The following is a 25,074-nucleotide window of genomic DNA, read 5'->3' on the forward strand; positions in this document are numbered from 1 at the left end:
TGCCATGTTCTTATTAAATGAGGAATAAATACCAGAAGTAAGAATACAAAGCAATACTGTTTAAGGTAAAAGAATTAAAATACGGAATATTTTAAAAACATTTAATTCTCTTAAAACTATGAATGCAGAAGTGAAAATAAAACAGGCAAAGCATAATTAAAATATGTATACCTCTAGAGTTTAAAGAACAAGGTTAGCCCTTTGAAAACGTCCTAATAAACTTAGGAACATAAAATGTTGGTATAAAAATGCAGAAAAACATTTTAAAGTATATTAATAAAAAAAGTTATTTCATTATACCTAGAAACTTTATATTTTCTAAACACGTCTGCACTAGAGGGTTTTAGGAAAAGATAAAGGGATAAGCCCAGTAGTTGACTGGCTGTTCAGTTGGCCTGTCTCTGAGCTCCACATCCTCCTCTTTGGTTTTTTTTTAATTATCCCTGGCAGCGCGAAAAGTTTTTCAAGTGTTTTCCTTCTCGCGCCCCCAGTTTTCCGGAGGGTTCCGGCAATTAACGCCACGTTTCGAGTGCCAAATGTATTGTCCTGTTGCCGAAGCTCTGGGTTCGCGGCCTTGGCGCACTTATTAATTTGGCCAATTTAAAGACGGAAGCGGCAGGCGGCTGAAATAAATGAAAATTCATATTTCTCAGCGGCAGAGAAACAGAAGAGAGAAGAAAAACATCCCAGAGAAGCGGTTTCTTTCCCACAGCCCCGGATGAATATAAAAAGATACACGCACCCACAGATGCCGCAACTGCCACCGCAGCAACATCAGCTTCAGTCCAATTTGGCCAAGACTTTTCCCACAGTCATCGCAATCGAGTGAAGACTGTGGCGCCACAGTGGCTGCCAAAAGTTGTTTGCCACAGGAAGCCCAGCCATTCGGGTGACTCAAAACATCGGGGACATTAACGAATCGGGACATTTGGAGTCGAGTTTTTTATGGTTACGTGGCGACGTCTGCGTTGGATTGTCGTCCCGAATGCAAAGTGACAAAGCCAAATGTTTCCATTTGTTATTCCGCTGGAGCTCCACTAATTAATTGAAACAAATTATTGGGCATTAAATCGGAAGAGAATTGGTGAAAACTAATTTCCTGATTAAACATCCAGATTGTTCTGTCCATAGATATCTTTATATCTCCAACCAATTTGAGACCCATCAAGTTCGTCAACTTGAAAACACAGATTGTTGTTCCATCCACACGCGTGCAGCCCAAATACTTTCAGCGTAATTGTCTAGCCCCTGCCCGGAGGTCTACGATTGACCCAGAAAAAATATGAGGAATATGGGCGAGTGGATGATGAGTTTTGAGGCTGTCAGAAATCGTTCCTTTCTTCTCCAATTTTTTTGTTGTTGTCGAAATTGCTATGTTTGGCATAGACAGCTGGCAATTTATTGGATTGGATTTGGCCAAGTGCAAGTTGCAGGCATTAAATTAAAACGTGCCCGGCTGGAAGAGAGTCGTGATGGAGCTGTGGCAGCTCTTAGCCCGCTGACGCCCAGCTAGTTAACCCAAAACCAAGGCCCCAGTCTATCAGACTTTAGTCTTCAGTCTCCCCACTCAACACTCAGCACTATCCCAGTATCCATGAGATAAGAGAAAAAAAACGAGAAAGGAAATGGATGGCTATGGGCGAGGTTCTTTCGCTGGCTTTTCTTGGCCACAATATGGATTATTATGTTAATTACTGTCACGTCACGGTGTTCGGTGTTCCGTGTTGTTGGGGGAAAAGCTGGCTACCCTTTTCCCTGGTTTTTCCCGGGCTTTCCACCAAAATTCAGAATGACATCTGCCACGGCTTCTGGTTTCTGCAGCTGCATTTCAGCGCCATTCAACTGCAAATTAGCGAACATAGAAAATATGAGCCACAGCTGGGGGCATTTAGTGTTCACTTTTCAGTGGGCGTTTGCGTGGGTGGCTGCTTTTCCGCCTTTTCCACCTTTTTAGTCTTTGTGTGCAGTAAATTCAAATTATTTCCATTGACACGTGCAAAGAGGAAATGTGCAAAGCTTCATGAAAGAAATTCCAAATTAAATTCAAGCGAACGACTTTCATGGTGAAAAGAAAATTAGTGTTTACTTTTGATTGACTAATTGTGGCCATGGAAGCAAAGGAATTGAGTGGTAACTTATTCATTTTTGTATGATTTTTAATGAAGTTTAAAATTAAAAAGTTATGAATAGAGATACAAAGAAAATTTTGGGCTTATGAATATTTAAAAATACTAATTATAAGTATTTAAAAGAAGCCAAATTGGAATTATGTAATAAAATAGGAATCATGTTTTCAAGTCAAATGAAAAATGATTACACTGTTTAAAACACTAAACAAGTGATCTTATACATTTGCTATCTTCAAAACATTAAGATACATTTTTTTTCATTTTAAATGACTAATTGTGGCAATTGTGGAATTAAAACAATAACTTGTACATTTTTCCTTTGAGATAAAAACCAATTATTTTGTTTGTGAAATAGTAATTGTGGAAGCTATAATTGGAATTATTTAATAGGATAATCATTTTATAAAACCAATGATCATATAATTTCCAATTCCCCTAACAGCAAGACATAATTTATTGTAATTTTCTTAAGAACCCAATAATAATTCATTATCAATAACAAAGCCAAAAGAGATTAAATCTAAGCTTAAACGCCATTATTGTTGTTTATAATTTTTAATAAACTTAGGTGCTGGTGTTCATTCTAACAGCTTAGAGGCGAAATCTATAATTAGATTTGACCAGTCGGCTTCTTAAGATATCGCATAACATGGCCCGGCAATTCGAGTGTCTTGTTTCTGGCCGTTAACACTCTGTTCGACATTATTAAATTAGAAGCATCAACAATGGCCGAGAGAAAAAGAACAGCCAGACTAGTCTTCTTATATGTCTTCGTTTTATTTTTTTTTTTGGCAAACATTTCTAGCCCATGGCCAAGAGCCAGAAAGCCGGTTTGTTGGGCCCCTCGTACGCGAGGTCAAGACTCAAAACTAAAAACTCAAACTCTCTGACGTGCGCACGTCTCGGGCACCATAATAATAGCCGTAATAATCATCAAATGTAATAATGTAGAAAAATTATGCTAATCGACCGGTCGGCGACTGACCATAAAAGGCAGCCTGTCCAGAAAACAGAAACTTCTTGCGTAATCGCAGTGTATTCTGACCCGGTTGGGATTTAATTAGCTGGTCGACTGGCCAGTGCAAACCCTCCTCATAATTCAGCGAGATTTTTTCGCTGTCCCGTCTGTTTTCATCTGAGAGCATTATGAAAAATTAAATAATATATTTTAATATTGTCCTTTGCATCGCTTTTCTGTTCCCCCCCCTGCAGAGCATACACAGAGAAAATTCTGACGTTCTCATCTGAGTTGAAAATGTTCTTAAAAATAGAACGACATTTTTAAATTAAAAATGTTAAGTGCATGTACAAATAAACTATTAATTCAGTCCTTAGTGTATACTTATCAAAAAGTTGTTAAAACTCAATTTAACTTTTCTCTTCTCACCATTTCGTTCTTATATTGATACCAAAATGTACTTACACGGTTTTTAAGAACAAATGTTCTCAATTCAAGAACAATGTTCTTAGATAGTTTTCTCTGTATGGTTCATTTAATAATCATGGCTTTTTTGAGGGGTGCCTGTAAATGACACTTGCTTTGATATGTAATTAGAATTTATGAAAGTGTCAACGAGGAAAAAGTTTACCGGACACCCGGCCGGACACGCCCACCGGTCCGGACCGCCCCCCACGGATGACAGCTGGTCCAAGTCCAGCAATCATTATTCAGACAAGGGCCCAGCTTGACAGGCGGTCCAGCAAAGTGGCCAAAAGTGTCAGCAACTTTTCAGGGAAAATACGGTTGGTTTTTTTCTTATTTTCGTGTGGGTGGGTGGGGTTGGTATTGGCCAAGTGTGACGATGAAACCGAATTGGGCCGCAAAGAAGCATTAAAAGCCAAGGTAACAACGGGGGTCGTAATACCTTACGTAAAAACGGCAACCAGACGATATTGCATCGGACCGGATTTACCATGTTACTAATTGCAATTGCCAAAGAGAAGAGCTCTATTGGCCCTGCGTAAGCGGCTTAAAGGCCAGTTGACAAATTGTGCGAAATCCGAGTGCCACCCACTGCCATTTAATCATTTTAATGAGGCCCACGTAGCCCCAACTGCAGTGCAAATAATACCAGTTGAGTGCCAAAGCCGCATATACAATTTTTATTTATTCATATTGTATATTTTTCGTACTTTTTCGTATTTTTTGATGTGACTTGCGTGTTTTAATGACGCCGCTTGCGTGTTCAAGAAAGTGTTGAAAGTTTCCTTTCTTGTATTGTAGCTACGATTTGTACTGCTGGCAGTTTAATAAGCGGAAACATTGGGACAACATATGCCCCATTCCAGCCCCCCCCCCCCTAAAAAATTTAGAGGCGCAGTGGGAGGTTGACAATGAACTCCAAGAAAACCAAGGGGCGTGGGGACCCAATTATGACACGACAATAAAAAGTTTTTGGTTTTATTATTGTTTATATACACACTCCACTTTTATTTTCATTGGTAATTACCGCATGAAGTTCGCTTACTTTTCCAACTCTTGACGAGGCCATCAAAAGAGCCAAGCTGCCTCTTTTAGCCATTCAGGCGAAATGGGAAAAGAAGCGGTGAAAGCCTTTCTAATGCACTCCTCATAGCCACGATTGCAACATAGTAAAAAGTAATTGCTCTTCTCCTCTCCCAATGAAATGAGTTTATTCTTCTTGTTCTAATTGCCCGGCTGGCCAAAGCTACGTTTTTTCCTTATGCCCAGCAATTAAGACCACTCGGATTGGCTGCTCTCAATGAGATATAAAGAAAAAATGACCACTTAAGAGGCTAATAAATGATTAAAATGACTTTTTTTTTGCGGCTTATAGTTATGACTTACCATTTGGTTAAGTTCTGAGGATAAGTTAATTTCTGAAAATTAAAAATCAGACAAAAAGCAATGACCTTCGAACTGATAAAAAGTATTTATTGATATTTCAAATATTCTTTTCTAAGAAAAAGAAAAATATTTTTATAAACTTAAAAAAGTACCCAAACTTAAAAAAGTGTTGTGATGACACTATTCTATTATTTTTTCTGTTCCATAGAATTGATACAGCTTTCGGTAGCTCTTAGCTTTTGGACTCTATCAGTCATCCTAATTGAGAGTGCTCCAAAGTATTTAGCCGCAGACAAGGCAAACTTTTATTTAGCCAGCTATTTGGCCATTGTCCCATTGCCCGCACAAATCACAAAACGCACTTAGCGCAAATTGTGAAAGTTGGAAAAGTTGCTGCCACAGACAGCCCTAGAAAAAGACCAAGACTCATCTTCCAGTTCGCATTTTCCGCCAGGAGAAACCGCAGAGGAATGGCGGGAGAACATGGCCCCTGGGTTCTTGTAGCCGGGATTGCTCTGCTGATTACCAACTCACGCACTCGCCACTGCCACACGCTGTGGCAGATACAAAAAAAATGCAAAAACTTGCAGCACCAAACGAGTTTTGCTTATAGGCAAAGTTAAGTGTAATGTGCCGCAAAACAACGGCACAAGATACGTGAGAAACCGGAGGTACACCGGTGAAAATTTCAAAAATAGCCACGAACTTAAAATACCCTAAAATTATGTCGAGCAGATTTTTGTAATATTTTCCCATACTATTCTTAAATTTTAACAAATCCATTAGGGCAAGTACTATTTTTAAATCAATTGAAAGTCTTTTAGAAAACCCAAATAGGTAAACTTAAAAAATTTCAAAATAATCGCAAAGATACTATGCTTTTTCAAATGTTTAAATTTTACTTTGGGCTTTTAAAGCGTGCCTACTAATTATCTACCTAAAATTTTTATTTTCCATGTTATTAAGCCACATTTTTCCTATTTTTTTTTACAACACAATTGTCTTTTCCCCTGTCCCAGTAAGTGTATTAAAATGGCATAATTATGGCTGAGCACTGGGTTCGTTTGCGAAAGCAGCTTGGGAAAAACGGAAAAATGAAAAATAAACCGAGGGCAGTGGGTTAAGTTAAACTTTTGGCTGGCCCACTGCGTGCGTGGCGCCCCCTGGCGGCGGCTGCCGTTTCGGTTTCGGGCGCAATTGAAGTTTGCGCTTAGCGCTTTTATATGGCTGCGATATATATAATTTTTTTTTTTATTTTTTATTTGGCCAACTTGAGATCGCTAAACCGGTTGCCGCTTGGTGGGTGTACTTCACTATTTATTGTTACTGCTGCTCTGACTTTTGTCTCTGCAACAGCGGTCTCGATTATGCAACACTTCGTGTCGCCGCTCCAAACTCAGAAAGTTGTGCAAGCTCTTGTATTTGTTGATTGTGCCTCAGTCGCAGTCGCAGTTTCTCAGTTTCAGTACATTTGTGCCTTGTAATTGTGGAGACTCCCGGCTGTCAAAGCGAAAGACCCCACCAAAAACCAAAAAAAAAAACAAAATCCGAGTGCCAATCTGGCCGCTCTAATCAGCAAGCAAATTTGCTGACATGTCGAGCAAAACGGCCAAAAAGTCTGAGGGGAAGAGCCCACAAGTATCCGACACAAATGTGGCAAATAAGCCGCTTAGCGAACGGTAACAGCCAATTTCTGTCATTCTGTGGGGATTCTGGATGGAATGGAATCGTTCTTCGGAACAGAATGCCAGAAAATTGGGGAAAATAAAGTCATTCCGAAGATAGAACATCAGAATTAGTGTCTTCTTCAATATTGTTTTTTAAAATAACATGCGTTTTTATATATTTAAGAGTATTTACTTTTGTATAAGAGCGATGGATTCTATTGGCCACAAACTTTAATGTGTGATTTTTGTGGGTTTTATAAAATATCAGTAGCTGCTTGAAGTAGCCTTGTAGCTTGAAGCTTATTTTATTGTCGGTTTCATGTTCGTTCTATTGACAGGCGCATTATGTGAGGTTCTAGCTTCCGTTTCAAGGCGACACATTTCACGGCAGAACAAAGCACTCAGAACTTTTTTGCATTCGCCAACTTAAGCTTGGCTTATTGTGCACAGAGATACTCACGCATCCGTAGTAAACTTGGGATCCCCCGGATACGTGTAAACCCCTTCGGCTTTTAGCTGTAAAATATAATCGGGTTGCACTTTTGACTCGGGTAATGCTCCATATAAGTGGAGTCTCACTTCCGGTGCTGTTGTTGCTCTGTCAAATGTAGGGGGGGCTTACCTTTTGCCGCCAAGCCAAACCCTTACCTCCCCCTCTCTCTCCGCTGCAATCACCTTTCTTGGCACCTGTTACTACCTCTTTTCACTCCCAGCCGGTTGCCACTGGTAGCCCCATTTCCTTTGGACGGCATTAGAAGCCAAGCGGTTGAACAACAATAACCAGCAGACGAAACCGTTGCTTCCATGTCGTTTGACTTTTTGGACTTGGCCTTAAAAAATATTCAACACAGCCAACTTGTTGCGCAACAGGCCCAGGCAGTTACAAACAGTTGGAGAAAACACCTGAAATTGAGCTAAAAAGAGAAAAATATTTAAAGAACAAGCATTTGTACAGCAACAGATGTTATAAATAGACTGGATGTCAACAGAAATATTTTAAGAACCATTGTTAGTCTTTTCCAGCTGCGTAGATCATATTGTAATGAATAACAAGGTGCCTTCGTCAATGTATACCTGTTATCGCTATCTGAACTTGCTTAAAAATAACCATGTAGATTCTTATAAGTATTTAAACAATTAAACAACTAAAATTAAACAAAAATTATTTTGGTACTATTTGATAAGCAAATTTAATTCAGATTGCAATGCTTCACAGCTTACAAAATTAAGACTTTTAGAAGAGCTTATTATATTTTAATTAGGGAAACCTTTTTTTGTATTCACGACAAGGAACTTCCATTTTCATTTCAGCCAATTAACACAAGCCAAAAAGTCTGTCGACCTGTGTAATTATCTACATAAATTATGTATGCAAGCGGTAAAAGGTTTACGCTCTATTTAATAAACTTTCCAAGGCGTAAATAAATTTTCCTAAAAATGCTAAAGACAACAATTATCTGTAAATTAAAGAACCATTTGTAACATATTATTTTCGTAGTGTAGAAAAGAGAGTTTACGCACTGAGGAAGCCAACGATTTTTGAGGGAGAAATTGTAAGGCTTGGTGCACCGGGTTTTCTGTTTGTTGTGCTTGTTGCCGGTTGTTATTCTTACGCTTTTTGTTGTCAGTCTCACAACAAACATAAAGGCCAAGAAAAGCAGATGTTGCTGCTTTTGGCCCGATTTGCCGGCTGCCTGTTGCACTTGTTTTGGCCCGCTTGTTCGAGTTCTCGTTCTCGTTCTGCTTTTGCTTCTGGTTTTGGAATCGGTTTTTGGGTTCTGGTCGGATGCGTTCCACTGGTTTGGCCTGAGCTTCAGTTTTGCTTATTGCAATGCAAATATTTCGTATACCCTGTTGACACATTTACCAGGAATATACTTTATTGCAAAATATAGCGGAAATGTGACAAAAGTTTGATTTATGCCAGCCAGGCTTGTTGATACGCAATAAATTGAAACAGCTTTTGTGTGTAAACAAATGTTGCATCATCAACAATAGGTTCACAAAACGATGAAAAGGCTCTTTTTCCCGAAAATTCTTCTTTTATAAGCCCCGTCTAGTCTGGTTCTTCCTCCCAAAAAGAAATAATAAAGAAAAGCAGCAATTGTGAGTTGAATGAACTGACCGCAAAACAACGAAAATAATAATCAAAAGCAGCTGCCCCTACAATAAACTGGCCGCAAAGTTCACAGTTGGCCAAGAAAACTTGAAAACTGAGTCAAAAGTCGAGACAAGAACCTCTGAGCCGTGATTGTGAATTTATCTGACTGGGAAAATGGCGAATACTGTGTGATTTTCGAACCCAATTCCATTAGTTAACCACTCATTGGTCCATTTAGCAATTCCCAAAACAATTCACATTCATTTGGAAAACTATTTATGTGCTCGAATGGATCTAGATGGAATCAAATTAACAGGCTCTGACTTTTGTTTACGCAGTTGGGTAAAAACCCCCAGGTCGGAAATAAACCAATGTGAACCAACAATAAATTGGTTTAATAACAGTCGTTATTATTGTTGGCCAGCGCTTTTGTTGGTTTGCTTTTAATTATTATTTCAGGCTGACGAGGAAATATGCAAACAAGATATTTCCCATTCATTTTTTCGGCTTGGCAATCTCTTTGCCAAACTTTTTAATTACATAGTTTGGAATGCGGTGGGCGTGGCACGAAGTTATGGCCGCACTTTACATATTCATGTAGCTTAGGCCACCAAAAACGCGGAAAGATGCCAAAGTTGGTTATAAACTTTCAGAACATAGCGCAAAAATTCCAGTGAATTTGTAACTTTGAACCAAATTAAAACAATGCTTAGGTAGAAATTCGTATACCATCTTTACAGCTACCAGGAAGTATATCAAAAAAATAAATAAGAGAAAAAGAAAACAAGAGCCACACTTTCCACGATGTTTATTTTACTTTCGGTACGTGCCAAATGAAAATAAAACCGGAGCGCAGCAAATTTAATAAATATGAAATGAGTTTGTCATACACAGAGGCCACACACACAAAAACCCTTGCCCCAATTACAAGGATGCCGGGGATTCCGACTCCGTGGCCTGCAAGCCTTCGATAACGTGCCGCAACGGCAAATACCTTTAAGCCAGACCCGAAAAACACATGGTGGGAGTTGGGCCAGGACCAATGACCTTAGTTGCCTTAGCAAATAAACACGCACTTACGGGCTCACAGGACTTTTATGGGTCCTCCGCTAGGCGCCCACAGACTCGTCGTGAATAACGTGTGACAAAATAAATGCCACTAAAATAAGGGATCACAAGTCGCAGGGCGTATCCTTGAGGCATTCCTACAAATGCCAAACAAATCGATGCCCGCCGAGAGGAAGAGAAGTGAAATATGTGATTATAAGCGCATAAAAGTGCCGCAGGACTCCCGAAGTCCCAAGTCCTTGGCCTGTCAGGATGAATCCTGTCCCTAGTTTGGGCTTCCTAGCAGGCGGAACTTGTTGAATAAATAGGGAAATGAACGGCAGAATGTTACACAATCTGCTGATTGCTACACAGGAATTCCTGTTCCGCCCCTTCCGTTTTTTCAAGACCTCCTTATAAATGGAGTTTGTTGGCCAGCCTTGCTAATAGGTTTTCAAGGAGTCCGGCCAGGAGTCCTCCTACCGTAAAATGACCGAGTAGTTGCTTAATGAATATGATGATGACCAGACCACGAGGCGCTTTAATTGGCCCAAGATGAGAAAGTGTAGTGTCATTACGAAATATATATATATTTTATGAAAACACACTCTCATAAAAAGAGGCTCTCGAAATATATTAAAAGCTGCCATAATGTAGCGTCAATGAAAAGTTTTTGCCTTTATAAAATGTTATTCATGGGAAAGAGTGTGATAACGAAACTTTGTAACTTTTTAACTATGTGCGGAAAATACATAGTTTTGACTTTATAAACCAGCAAATGGTATGACTAAAAAATGTAATAGAAAAACTCAGATTTTTTTGTTATGTTTCATTTATATTATAAAAAAAGGAACGTGTTGCTTTGCCACACCTATTTAAAGAGTGGTTTTAAATGATTTAAATATTGTTATCAAATGTTTAGAATAGGACTTAGTTGGAGTACGAGTATGTTTTTTGAATCTTCCCAAGCATCCCCAGTTCCCACAGATGGGCAGACAAAACATTGCCAAACACTGAGAAGGGAGCTCTGGAATCTATACCCTGAGAATGACGAGTGCATAATTTATGTGAACAATGGTAATGGTGGTGGCCACTGTTTGCCATCTCAATTCACACGACAGGCAGACAAAATTGTTACACATACCAAAAGTTTCGTATTTTTTCTATATACCTGTTTGTTTGCACAACCTAATGGGCACATTCATTTTATTTCTCAGAATAAGGAAAGGAAAAACAAATATTTTCTTTTATTATTTGCCTCTGAGAATTGTGTTGCGCCTGGGCACAAACTTAAAAGAAAATATATTTCAAAGATAAAGAAGATCGCTTAGGCATTGTAATAGACCTTTTCCTTGAATGTCTGGAAAAGTGTGGTTCGTTAACTGTTTCCACTTAACTAAGAGTGGGGGATTGTCTTATTTGGCTTCAATTGGCGAGTAAATTCGATAGAAATATAATACCGATTTGCTGTCTTGAATTGTTTGCTCTAGACTTTACTTATTTTATTATACAGTTGGTGTGTATTTCCAGTACTTTGTTTTACTTTCGCTTTTTGGGTTTTGTGGGGCTTCTAGAACGACCTTGCCATTCAACCGACCAACAGACCTTCTTACTCAATGGCATCAATGCAACAGCCTCGCTTCATCAGTGTTAACCCTCGAAAGCCCACAGGCTGGCATTGTCCTTGCTGGCTGGTCTTTTGTTTCTTCTCGAAGGGAAGTAGAGCAAAACGGAACCAAGCTGAGGAATACGAAATGCCTTGCATTAAATTACTTTAAGTCTACATTGACGATTTCAAGAAAAATTAAAAATATAAAAAGGTGTGCATAAACAGAGAGTTCTGACGTTTTCATCTGAGTTAAAATTGTTATTAAAAATAAATCAATTAAGTTACGTTGAATCAGCGGTATTTACATTATATATCTCAACAGCTAAACTATTAATCCAGTCAGTAGTGTATACTTATCAAAAAGTTATTAAATAAACTCAATTTAATTTTTCTCTTCTCACCACTACGTTTTAATATTGAGAAAAATGATACAAAATGTACTTACACGGTTTTTAAGAACGGATTTTCTCAATTCAAGAACAATCTACCTGAATATTCCTCTCTTAAAAAAAAGCATTTAACATAAAATCCCACGTCTAATCATCACATTACCAGAATTATTCTGTGCTAGGAAATTAAAATTTATATTTATTCACTTAGAAAATCCTTGTGGACGAGAAATTTCGCTACCCCTTTTCAGCTTGTTGAAAATCTCAGAAGAGAAAGAAAAAATCTAAAATTGAAAAGAGAATAGTGTTGCGCAATAAAGTGTGCAGTCGGTCGATAGCACTCTTGCGAGTTCCGTGGCTTTTTGTTCTCGATTATTTATCACGTACCTCATCCTCCCCCACATTGCATTTGCATCCCGATTGCTTTGGCCCATCGTATGACAAAAACTTGTCCCGCAAGTCGAATCAACAAAAGACACAAAACTTTGGCCAAGTCCTCGAATCCCTCGAAGAAGACAAGTTGCTAACGCAATTGGTTTGGCCAATTCGCCCCAATCCGCCCCAAAAAACACTAAAGGCGCAGCCATGTTGTGCAATTTGTCAGTTGAAAGGCGACAAAGTATTGAATAACTGGCGGGGTTGGGGAAACACAAGTGCATCCTGATTGTTTAGTTTGTAACACTTACGTATCCGGTTTCAAATATGATTAGACCGCAGAATTGGCTTTATTGACATTCATTTGTTGTCCTGGCAATATTTGGATTGTGTAAGCAGACGCCTTGAGGTCTGGCCCTTATAAATCACAGTCTCCTCTCAGCTCAACTCTTTGGGGGGCTGGCTTAAATCATAGCATCCTCCACACAAGCCTTCGGGCATTTTAGCCAAGTTAAAGACGAAAAGCAGCTTTTGTTATGCCAGTCTGGGAAAATATTCAGATTAAATAAACAGAGTGCTGGGAACAATTTGCAAGTCAAGCCTTATATACGCTTACGAAAATCCGTAGAATTGTGATGCGGTGGCACCGCATCCTTTTTGGGGTTCGAGTGAATAATAAAACAGTGCCCAAAAATTCTGGGAGTAGCACAATATAAATAAAATAATCAAGCCAAATGGTCCGAGAGTTGAGGAGGACAATCAAAAATATATATCCAAGTGTGTTGAATGCGTTTACACACAAAGGGCTAAACATAATTTGCATGGCTGGGTTTTTGAACCAGGATCAAGGAGGGGGAAGGTGTTGCAAGGACATGCTGCTGCGGTAAGGAAAGACCAGCTGTCACAACAATGCCGAAAGCCAGGGAAAAGTCCTGGCCAGGGCAGCGTGGGTTTTATGATTTATTGCCGGCATACTTCTTTGTGGCAACTTGGCTAAAAAGGTGCGTTTCCTGGCCAACCACAAGCATAACTAATCTTTGTGCCAAGTCGACAAAAATCCGGTCTCTACAGGAGCCTAGCTGATTTGACCGGAAGTAGGAATGCAGAGGATGTGAAAAGACAGTTGCACTGGATGTTGTGGCAACTTCCCTTTTGGAAAACTTGTATGATTTAATTTTATCAAACTATTTAAAAGCATTCCCTCCACCACTCGAAAATATTCCAGTGCATCGCTTTTTATCCCACATTTTCATTATGAATACACTTTTGACACAATGCCTTTGACGATGTTTCCTGTTTCCATCAGCCCGCAGCGCCGGGTTTTGACACAATTTAATTCATTTTTCGTTTTTCGTTTTTATTAAATTTATGTAAATTCTGCTTCGTCTGCTTGCAGGACTCTTACTCACTACCTCTTCCTTGGCGAGGACTAACTGAAAGTAAATTGAAATTGTAAGTAGCCGCGGGCATTTTGCACATTTTCCGATTAATCCGCTGAAAACTGTAAATTATGCTGTCAGCATCAGGGTCGGAAATGGGTTTTGGTTTGGGGTAAAAGTAATACCGGGAATAAGCCACAGGGCGGCTGGCTGGCGGGTCAGAGTTCAGCCATGTTGAACGATTTTTGCACTTGGCCAACGGGCTGTATGATTGATATTCGAAATGGCGGCATTGCGGTGTGGTTTTCCGTTAATTTAATGCGCATCCAAGGTGTTAAATTGCCCGTAACCGCGCCCAAAGCACAAAAAACACCCATAAGGCCGCCCAAAAAGAATGTAAAACAATTACTGCTTAGCATATACTGACTTTTGGGTATGAGAAGAATTTAATATGGTTGTCCTAATCCCTGCATTGTGAGGAAAATGTCATTAAATTATGGCCTCTTTTCTGTTCTATTGCCTTTTGTTGCTCTTGGCGAAGATTGAGCAATGTCCTTGCCATAATAGGGACAAATGGAAACTAAACAATGGAAATTTCGACATAGAAGGTATTGTTTCTCATCATACGCCTCGAATGTGCTGATAATTGGTGAATTATTGTGCATCCAAGTGATGGCCAAGCAATCTGATTGGCAAATTTTCAAAGGACATTGAAGGATGCCTGAATTGAGTGGCCTGACAGAGATAAACGAAAGGTATTTAACTAAGGGCAGCTAAGCCAATATTGATTTAATTAATTGAGGTAAAATCGGAAAATTCCCCCTTGCTTTGTTTAATTAGTTATTATTATTGCAAACATGACTGGTACAACGGACTCGTTTAATTAACTCTCTAACGAAATTCCCAATTTCCCCAAGCCGTTCAGCTCGTGCCATGCAGCAAATGCAATTTACTTTCCTCTTTTCCCGCTTTTATCACTCATACGTCATGTGGTACGCAGGGCAAAGCTCGAAAGGGATAATTCACTTACGTATCAAAGTGCAAAACTGTTACGTTTTTGAAGCTCAGTCCTTTAACCTTGCCATGTGGCGAACGATGGTTTCAATTTGGTTAGCAGAACGTGGGGTAAAAGTACAGAGATATGTGGCATACGTTTGAATTATGCAAGTCGAGCAACTGGCAAACGTTCTATTTTCGATTCTGAAATGTAGCATGTGGCTAGAATTGAATTAATGCCCAGGAAGCGTTTCAATCCAAGTTCCGACGGATACCAAGGGGGACCAATTTATGCGCCACATGTTGCAGCTGCCCGAAGTTCCCACTTCGCCCTCGCTTTAATTGTAAAAGTTTAAATTTTTCATTGGGTCCCGCTGCAAAACGAGCTCCTTACAACCAATCTCCTGCGCTTAGAGTGAAAATGACATGGAGGCCGTGCCAACTCATTTGGTGTCTGGTGGCGCAAAACACTCGGCATCCGCTTCCGACAAGCGTGGGAAATAAATTTTTAAATCTCCCTGACAGGGGGATGTCCGCGGGAGGGCATAAAAGCACTTGCTATTCTGTGTAAGAACGATTGAAAGTTTGGGCAGAATGAAATCGTGGGTTAAGGTACTGTTGTTACTGCAGGAGATTTATTTATTTTAATAGTATAAAAAAAATATATTTGGTTTTTGTCTTTGCATATTTAGAATTGGAATTTAGAATGTACACTTTTTAATAATAACATATTTTGTGCTTAACAATTTTTGGAAAATCTGTGGAATTTTTGAATGTTTTTTAAATCTTTTTTAAATACGGCTTTCTTTTTTAATCGAATAATTTTTGTTATTTTCTAGGTAAAATTATTACGTAGTTAAAAAAGTTTGACCTTTATTTATTTATTCTAATTTAAAGGCCGCTCTCGTCAACCCATGAATTTGTTTAATTGACTCTATATAATTTTTGAAAATAAATATTATAATGCACCAAATTTTAATTAATTTTTTAATACAATTTTGTTTTTTCATTATTTATATATTTTTGGTTAGATCCTTTTTGTTTTACTTATTTTGTGAACTTTGTATTTAGTTTTAAAAACCAAAATGTATTGTCGCCGCATACATTTTTCTTATTTGTTAAATGTGTTATAACATGTTTTTATAAATAAGAACTTAATAGTATTTGTTTTATATAGATTTATGTATCCCCTACGTGGTATCTGCTCGCTGAGACTTCTCCTCTTACACCTAGACTTGTTGAATCCACTTCAGAGCCCGGCTGAGAGTGTAAAAACAGCCGAGGCAGTCGCATTTACGGCCCAGTGTCCCAGCTGAAGGTAAAACGTGGAAGGACACTCGAGATGGGGAGCTGGGGGTGGGCTGGCCAGGAGGAAGGGTCTGGGTTGGGGGCTGAATGGAAGCCATGACAAAATGTAACAGATTGGCCGCAGACTCCGCTTTCAAGGCAGGGCACAAGGCTAAAGCCCGGGCGGGGACCATAGAAAAAGCGGGGGCCACGTAGAGCTGCATATTTAATCCTGTTGATTTTTATTTGTTTCCGCGTTGGCTCGTGCTCGACAATTTTCCATGGCTCTTTATCTGCCTAAAGATTTTGCATTTGGTTTGTGGAAACCCCCCTCGCTGACCTTGCACGTGTCCTCGAAGGTGAATCCCCAGGTAGTTGGCTTAATTTCCCTTTTTCCAAGATGGACTAATTTTGGTATTCAACTTACCAATGACATTTTTAATATGCACATGCCGCTTTTCAAAGGAAGAAATGCCATCTAAATTTGCATAACCTTTGAAGGTCTGCAAAAATATGCAGTACAAGTGAATTGTAAATGATTTTAGAAACTAACCGAGGCTATACATATATTTCCATGAAAAATCAGGAAAGCCATAAATAATCAGATCCTGATACCGTGAAGCTTTGTGGCCTTAAATGGCTCCCCAAGGTGAACGGAAAAACACACATTGCCATTTTGGCCAAGTTCCCAAGCTCACACAACTCTCAATGCACCAGTTAACTGGAATTTATTTGACTGACGCCCGGAATAAATGAGATCAGCAGAGATCCCATCACAGTTCGTTGCGTTTGTTAGATTTTTCAAGGTCCGCGAAAACAACTGAATCGGAATAGAGTCACACAATTTCGATTTCAATTTCAATGCGGGAACGTCATTGTATAAATCAAGCGCCTTAATCCCAAACTGAAATTCAAATGCCACCTCATTTAAAGCCATGTTTGGCTAACTAACAGCGGAAGTTTATGTGGTCGAAATGCTAATAAAAATTAGAGTTGATATTAGCCCGAAAAACGTGTATATCTCAGCGGGGCAAGCACGTCGGCAATTATAGCGCGTGCCTTCGATCAATCAATCAATCAATCAGGCCATCGGTCAGTTAGTGGCACGATGGATTTTGACTGATTCACTTGCCACCCGGAGTGCGTTGTGAAAGTTGCCTGCTTATAAGTCGAACCGTGAGCGGTCCAAAGTAATATCGGTTGTCTTTAATGAGCTGTCAGAAATGACGGCGGTTACGAAATTTGAATTAGACTTTGATTCGATTGGAAAATTTAGAATGGATGGGTTGAGGAATTTGGTTAAAAAAATTGCTTTGAAAATGATTGATAAGTATTACAAAAGTTGGTGTATACACTTCTATTGTTACTAACTTATTTCCTCTTTCCTTACTACAAATATTTGACCATTTATTCATGGTTATATTATATTTTAGTTTTTACATTTCTGTTTACATAGATACTAGAAACATATATTCGATTGGTCAACTAGAAAGCTAGTTTCATATAATCTCATCCCAGCTGCCACTTTACTTTCGGAATATTAAGTCACTCGACATAGTAATAGGCTAAAAAGTGTAGCACTAATCCTAAGTGGCTTTCGCTTGAAGGAAAGGCCTGCAAAGTTGAGTAAAATATTGGCATTAACATGGCTTGGCTTTCGGAGCCTTGCCAAAAGCGCAGTGAGCCGGAATCCGCTTTCTCAGCCACCTTCGAGGATATCTTGCTTATTAAGTTGGCCATCTAACCGCAGCCAGAAGATCGCAGATGGCTTTTGGGGGAAGTAAACGCGAATGAAGATGGTGAGATGGCATCCCAAGGTCATTATTCTCTTCTTCAACGACTGCCTCATCATCGAGTTAATCAAAATGCCATTGGTAGGGAACGGCCAAAACCGTACGCAGTAGTAGTGAAAAAATTAGCTTGAAAATTGTTATAGCATTTTGTGGTTCCTCTCACCGCAGAATCAAATCGGCTTAAAAACACGCTGAAGAATTCCCTTTCATGTCGACGCGTCTTCATGCTTTTTCTTTCATTACTCTGCACTTGTTTTCATTTACTTTTTTTTTTTGTTTGTTTGTAGATGGCCCTGCTCACTCACTGGAATTCTAAAGTTACTTGACCGCAACAAAGCGTTAAATTGTGCCGAGTTGTTTTCACCACTTATTTATATCAAATTTGTTCTTAATCAGCTGAAAGCGTAGCCAAACTTTGCCCGCCCCATGACGAGCGGTTTATTTTCGAGCAACAATTGAGTCCACAGTCACCTTCGAGGCGTTGGAATATTTTAAATCTTTTGTTGCGGAGGGGTCGCAGACTCATAAAAGGAGCTCACTGAATGGAAAATGTTTAGTCACCTGATTTGGACGCCCTCATGAGATGACTAAATCAGTGAGCTATTATCCTTGGGAAAGTTACTAGGAAGCAGATCTATTATTTATTATCATCCTTAGAGCTCAGAAATTATGCCATTTTCTCTAATATGCAAAGTAGTTGTTATTATAAAGTAGACAAGGGTCGGTCAAGTGAAAACTAAATTATTCTCCTCATAACTCGGCCTGATTGCAATTGAATTGCTGGAGAGCATCAGGCTAATCAATGTTTGTGCCAGACAAAAGGCTCAATTGCTTAACATGCCGCACGCATTATCCTCCGTGGCGATATCCTTTGACCATCTCAAGCAGATGGTTGAGCCAGGGAAAAACATTCAGCCGTCATAACAATAACAGGACGAGGTGGTGAATCCCTATCCCTGCCACATCGCAGGATACGTGCGTGGCATGCCACACGGAGCTCTTCCTATCCACCTGATCTGGGGATGCGGCATTACGTGCTGGACAGTCTCAATAGCTACCCATAATCCTTTCGCGCCCCCAAAGTAGACTATGTAAAATTAAGAACTGCTCAAGTGTCACTTGCCTTGCTTCGTTTGCAGCCACAAAAATGTTCTAAGAAGCAGAAAAGGTAAAAGAAAGGTAGACCGAGACAAAAACTAGGTCAACTGGGCGTTTTTCCGCCCCCGTTGGGACATCCCTGCGGACCGTTGAAAAATATAAAGCACTAAGCTTTTATGAAGCAATTAAGCCCGGTTAATAAAATCAACCTTTTGCTGACGACAAAACAAAAGCAGATAAGGATGAGCGAAATGGGTATAGGTTCCCGCCAATTAGCCTTGAGTGTCTTGCATAATGTATGTGTCCAATGAACTGCCAAGGGGACTAATAGGCATAGACAATGGATGATACGAGTTGGGAAGGCGGGTCTGAAAATGTGTGGAAAGTTAGAGCATGAACAAGCAATACACTATGTAGCATAGCCAGAGGATAATCCGAAATATAGGTATCTTGATTCGTTTAACAACCAATTATGTGCTATACTATACTTTTTTTTTTGTGTATGGATCGGATATCATTTAATTTATTTTTATGTCTCAGAGTTGCTGCATGCCAGTAAAATAATTTCGAATTTGTTTCTTAATCAATTTCCAATGTTGCCCAAAATAAAAACTATGACTGGGGGCGATTTATTTTTGAAAACAAATAAACAAAAAGTATGGGATATGTAAGTGCTGTTCAAATATGGCCAGAACTTTAAAGAATAAAGATAGAATTTATGAAGAAAAACCACTCAGGATAAGTTGAAAGCAGTTTAAAAGAAAACACACGAGAAGCTGCACACGATAGAAGCTTATTGAGCCTTTTGTATTTCCGCAATTTTCCTAGTTTAAGTGAGCGGAGATAAAAGTGTGTGAAAATCGCTATATGCCAGAGTTTCTTTTTTTGAAAATATGATTTAATAAAAACATTTTGTAGTTCAGTGTATTTTTTCAGGGGCCTGTGCCTAATTGAGAATAAATATTTTATTGGTGAACCATAACAATACAGCTACCCAAGAGATGGGAAAGGAAAACATATTTACGTGAGCCAACTTCCAAGGGGCAGCAGGACCATGCATTTTATGGCATCGATGGGGAACCCCCAACTGACCGGGCAGAGAAAGAGAGCGGAGAAAGTGATGGCCTAGACCCACATAGTGCAGAGACATCAAAACTCAATCAATGTAATGTCAAAGCTACGTGGCTATCTGCCCAGCTTGGAGTCGCATATAAAGCGAAAGGAGGGGGCGTGAAAGGCGATCCCATGCGAGGACCATCACCCGGGGGGAAGGGGAAGTCCCTGGGTGGTGCACAGCTTGACAGGAATATATTGCACTCGCCGCCCAGTTGGATACCTATACCTTTGCCCCTCACCTGGCCACGCCCACCCAGAAAATGGCTGCAACTTTACAGCTTTAAGCCAGCCCAACCCAGCCCACTTGGCAGATAAATGTATATTCGTGTCTGGACGTGGAGATCTGGATCCCATTGTTCTGCACCAAAGAGTCCAAAACAATCAGTGGAAAGTAAGCGCAAATAACGAAGCAACAAATATTAAACTGCACTCAAAAAATCCCGAATTTAGGTAAAAAGTTTTATTGGTTCATGGAGATTGGTTGTTTAGGTAAGCTGCGTGTTTTTGAGCCACCTGAGAAAAACTTTAAAAGAATTCAAAGCTTTTTAATTAACAGGAAAGTTTCTTAAGGAGTCTGGAGACTTGGGCCTCCCTAACCACCTTTCTAATTTTCTAAGAACCCTTCCAAAGCCCGTAAGCTTAACTAGTTAAAACTTACATCCATTAAAGTGGCTCCATATTTTAAGCACTACTTCTGTCAATAACTATTTTTAATAGTTAATGGCAAGCTAATTTCTAAACCAACTACTCATTATGTAGACTCTAATAGGTTTATAATTATGCACTCTTTTAGCTTCACAGTTTCCCAGCATCCTTGCTATTATAATTTAATTAAAATAGCGTAAAAAGGCAACACAGCTGGTTGGGATAGCAAACTAACAGGCTGAAAAGTGAGACGAGATTCTGATAGACCCGTGGTAAATAGCATGCCTTAGTAACTCTGGTGGGCAACTATCCAAGCGAGGGACTGGGATTCCATACCGTGATTACGGAGTAAGCCCACAGTCATTTAACTTTGACATCGCTGCGCTTCATTTGGCACACACTGTGTTGGGTACTGGCTATCTTATAATAGTTGGAACTTTATCCTTAAGTCTTTTAGGAGATTTAAAAAATTGTAAAGTGAGATTATTGGTTTATAAAATATGTAAGTCAATTTAACGAATATATCTAAATTAATAAAAGGTTTTTAAACGTATTGCAGAATAACCTTTTTTATCATAGGTCAGATTATTTTGTTTACAATCTGTTATGTTTTAATAATAATGTAATTTATTATTAAATGCATTTAATTATTAATAATATGCGAGTACACTTACCTATTTTTTTAAGCGACTGCCATAAGTATCAGGGTCATTAGTGGCGATTAAGCTCTGCTCTTTATAACACAGCATTTTGCAGCTACCGCAAATTATGGCACTGCCAAAGGGTATTCACTTGACACCCTCATCCTTTTATACGTGTATCCTCTAGTGTCCTGTGCGTTTTGCCGTACAGGGTAATGGGAGCTCGAAGCCATTTAATTAATGCTGAGCATTAAGCGCGATTATGTGGAATAAATGAGCAGAAGAACCGGTAAAAGCGATTACTTTCCTGCAGGATGGGGCAACTGAAACAACTCACTTAATGGTCAATTGACTAAGAGCAGCTTTGCAAGTGTTAAATTGAACCTGAGTCGATGCACCTCGCAGGATTTGCCAAACCAATCTCCCAATTTATGAATCCGTTAAACTTTGCCGAACTTTAATCGACCCTAAAGAAGCCTGATTTAAACCAAAAACGAGAAGTTTCTTGAAGTTTGAGCAAATCAATTTTTGCTACTCACGCATAATGTGAACAGCGTTCAAACAAACAAACAACAAAGGCAAACAAACCAGGGCTAACCAACAAAACATGTGGGATTTGAAAAATGTATGCCGTTCGCGTAAATTATTCAAAAAATTCCGCTTGTTCAAAGGCCTGAAAATGATAAGAGATAAGCAGACGCGTTGGAGTGTTCTAAGTTTAAAAGTGAGAAAGAAAAAATGTGTGCCAAACAAAAAGAATATAAAGTAAACAAGCAGCCAGCGAAAAACTTCAGATTGCAAATAATAAAGGGCAAAAAAAAGATACGCAGACTGGGGCAGAAAATACTGCCAGTCATGTCGACATCCTCTGATGCAGGTAATTGAAGATGAACGAAAGTAGCAGGGGTGAAAAAAAAAGTAATGGGGGAGGACAGCCAGCGAAATATGCTTTATTGATTGGATAAATATTTAATGCACTTTCGCGTTTCGCCGGCGAAACACTTTGGCGGCCGAGGGGTTTGGCAACTTTGCGTGTGAAATGGCTTATTACGGTCACGTTTCACCCATAAAAGTAGAAAGTTATATCCACAACTCACAGGACATACCGTTCCACCTGTCCTAGACCCCGAAAAAAACCCACAGGACCCGGGTGATAGTAGTTCCTAGGAAGGAAATAAGACAATTGCAGGTAAATGGCTCGGAATTTATTGAAGCCTCTACTAAGGAATTACCCAGAAGACCCTTAACTTCCTTAACTTTTGCGGCATGCAAATTAGCTGCAAAAGTTTGTGTGTATAAAAACACACCTGGAAAATGTTGGATAATTTGTGCACTGAAGGAAATTGAAAAGGAAATACCATCCAAACTGTAACTTGATATCTGAATGCACATAGTTTATTTGTTATTTAAAGTGTATCTATATGAAAATGAATGAATACGAATATGTTTAATTGAAGGTTTAGGCAATATCGAACATTTCTACTATTTTAAAAGCTATCTAACCTTTAACCCAATTTGTAGGTGCACACAATTTATCTGTGAATGTATTTTAAGTCTTAGTAATAATTGTATCCTTTTGTGGTATTTTAGCAATATCAAACTCATTTTTTCTGTGGAGTACCATCGTTAGTGAACTCTTTTCCAGGAAGACAATCAAAATGGATAGTTTACCCCAAGCACTATGAAGTGTTAAACAAGTGGCTGCTTGAATTTAACAACTTAGCACTTAGTTTAGAGCGACCTATAGCCATCTCTATATCTTGTCAACCAGGTAACTACTAACTCTATGGAGCTACTAAAAAGGGGTGGTGCTATTTACCGAAGGGCTGCGTTGACGTTTAACATCATTAACTGTGTCCTTTCATGTTTTGGTGGTCTTGGTCAAGGCAAAACAAACAGTCCGAGAGTAGCCAGCCTTTCAGGGCCACAGGAGCTGGACAAAGCCCTTCATTTGTTTGCTGAATTTCCTGACCTGGCGTTTGGGGTTGGCTGGCTAGGGTTATTTACCCTCGCTGTCGTTGGGTCCACTTTATTTGTCTGTTTGCTGTTGGGCTGTAAAAACTGTGTAAAAATCACGTTCATCACATAAACACAGTTGCAGCCACATTACGCACGAAGAGCGGACCACAGGGCTGTAGGGCTGACATAATTAATTACCCCTTGGCCGCAAACATTCTACAGCGACTGTCTGGCCATCGAAACCCCCATGAATTTCTCAGGGCCCTCTCACATTGGTTAGACCCAAAAATAGCCGGGCAGGATAGCTCGCAAGGCCATGGCTATAGTAGCTGGCATTCTGGGATTGTGGCGGCCAAAGGGGTCAGGTGTCAAACTTGAACTGACCGCTTGTGGATTTAATTTACTGGTATGCCAGTACATACATCATGGTAACTGAATATAGCTCCGAGCTAAAATTGATTCTCATAATTTCATTTCATTGAAAAACCACAATGATTCGATACATTCCAGAAATTCTCCGTAGAGAGCCAGGATATCTGAATAAATGCCACTGTCGAAAATGATAATTAAACAGAGTATAAATACATTACACTACATTTGTGATATCTCTAATTGGGCTAGACAGTTGGGAAGTTGATCGGATTATTATGGCATATAAATGATAACCTTTCGGTTGCTTACCAAGATATAATTTCAACCATCATGCTGAATGTGTATAGTCAAATAAATCAAAGAAATACGAGCACTAACTTTCAGTTGGTAACAGAGATATATTTGGGCATCATGCTAAGCCAGTCAAGTTAAATAAATCAAATAAGCATTTGTTTCTCGCCTTTTGAACTAATATTTAGTTGTAGGATACCATAACCTTTGAGTAGCTTCTTGAAATCCGATTTCAAAACATTCTTAAGTTCTCCGACTTGCCTAAGAAGTTCTGACACTTGTCTAATTGATGGCATTAGAGTCAGGATAGAAGAGCACCTTCCATATTGTTCAATCCAGTTTCAATCGCTCAGCTTCTTAATTAAGACAACACATCGGAGTGGGCTAAATTAAGCGATCTGCTGGCCAATGGGGTCATAAATCGAACCCTTGGGGATACCCATTACCCAAAATGTCCATGCGAGCAGCATTCAATTACGAGTCCAAATGAGAACTTTGAGATTTCCCATCGCCCCGTTGCAATTGTCATAATTAAGAGTGATGAATGAGTCGGGAACATGAAGCCAGTTTGAGTTGGAATTGCGAACATGGATTGTCTTTAACCATCATCGGATCTCAGACTGCAGATGGCGTGTCTGGCATATTTGTTAATAGTTTTCAATTGCATGTTCTTGGCCAAACAGCATTCCTTATGTCCGTGGAAACGGAAGTTCTCAAGTCAAGTCAAGTTCCTCAACTTGACTTCTTGGCTCCGCTGATGAATTGCACAAATTAAAGCTGAAAGATATTTTAAATGAAAATGTTAAAAATGCGGTTCATGCTCGTTGGTCTTCCTTAGCTTCTTTCTCTTTTGTTTGTCGCCGTCTTTCCGTTTTCCTGTCGTCTGAACGGCTTTTTTGTTCTTGGCCAAGATACGGAACAGATTATATGGATAATTTCAATTTGTCTGGGTTTAGAAGCGCAACGAGTAAATCACTTCTTTGGAATTCATTATAGTTACAATCTCTTCAGATGCACTTGAACTGGCTTTAGTTGGCACTGAGCAGTTTAATTAGTAGTAGGGTAATTACTTAATTCTTATCCTAAATCAGAGACTTAATTGCTTTTCCGTAGAAATCCTGGGGATTATTAAAATGTTTTTTTTTTTTATAACCCCTCATCTTAAAAATTCTTTTTCTTCGCACCTCTATAAAATATAAATTACATCATCCTCATAGACCGCACAGTTATTAAGGTTATCAGGCAAAACCACAATAGTCATAAGCTCATAAATTTTCGCCCTACGTCAGCCCCCTCAAAATTCAGGGAAACTAATGAAAGGATACCCGACTCTTATCTGTGGGCGAAACCAAACCACAGGTTGCAGAATTT

The 25,074-nt window shown here is 39.3% G+C and overlaps 1 protein-coding gene across 2 annotated transcripts in view; it reads left to right on the forward strand.

The window, feature by feature from the left end:
- LOC119547071 overlaps positions 1 to 25,074 on the forward strand; it is a 46,050-nt gene that overhangs the window by 17,192 nt on the left and 3,784 nt on the right. For both annotated transcript variants that reach the window (XM_037853756.1, XM_037853758.1), the window contains exon 3: positions 13,523 to 13,578. The gene's annotated coding sequence lies outside the window, so the exon portion shown is untranslated. The remainder of the gene's footprint in view (positions 1 to 13,522; positions 13,579 to 25,074) is intronic.

The sequence above is a fragment of the Drosophila subpulchrella genome, chromosome 2L (assembly GCF_014743375.2).
Source record: "Drosophila subpulchrella strain 33 F10 #4 breed RU33 chromosome 2L, RU_Dsub_v1.1 Primary Assembly, whole genome shotgun sequence".
NCBI classification, from domain to species: domain Eukaryota; kingdom Metazoa; phylum Arthropoda; class Insecta; order Diptera; family Drosophilidae; genus Drosophila; species Drosophila subpulchrella.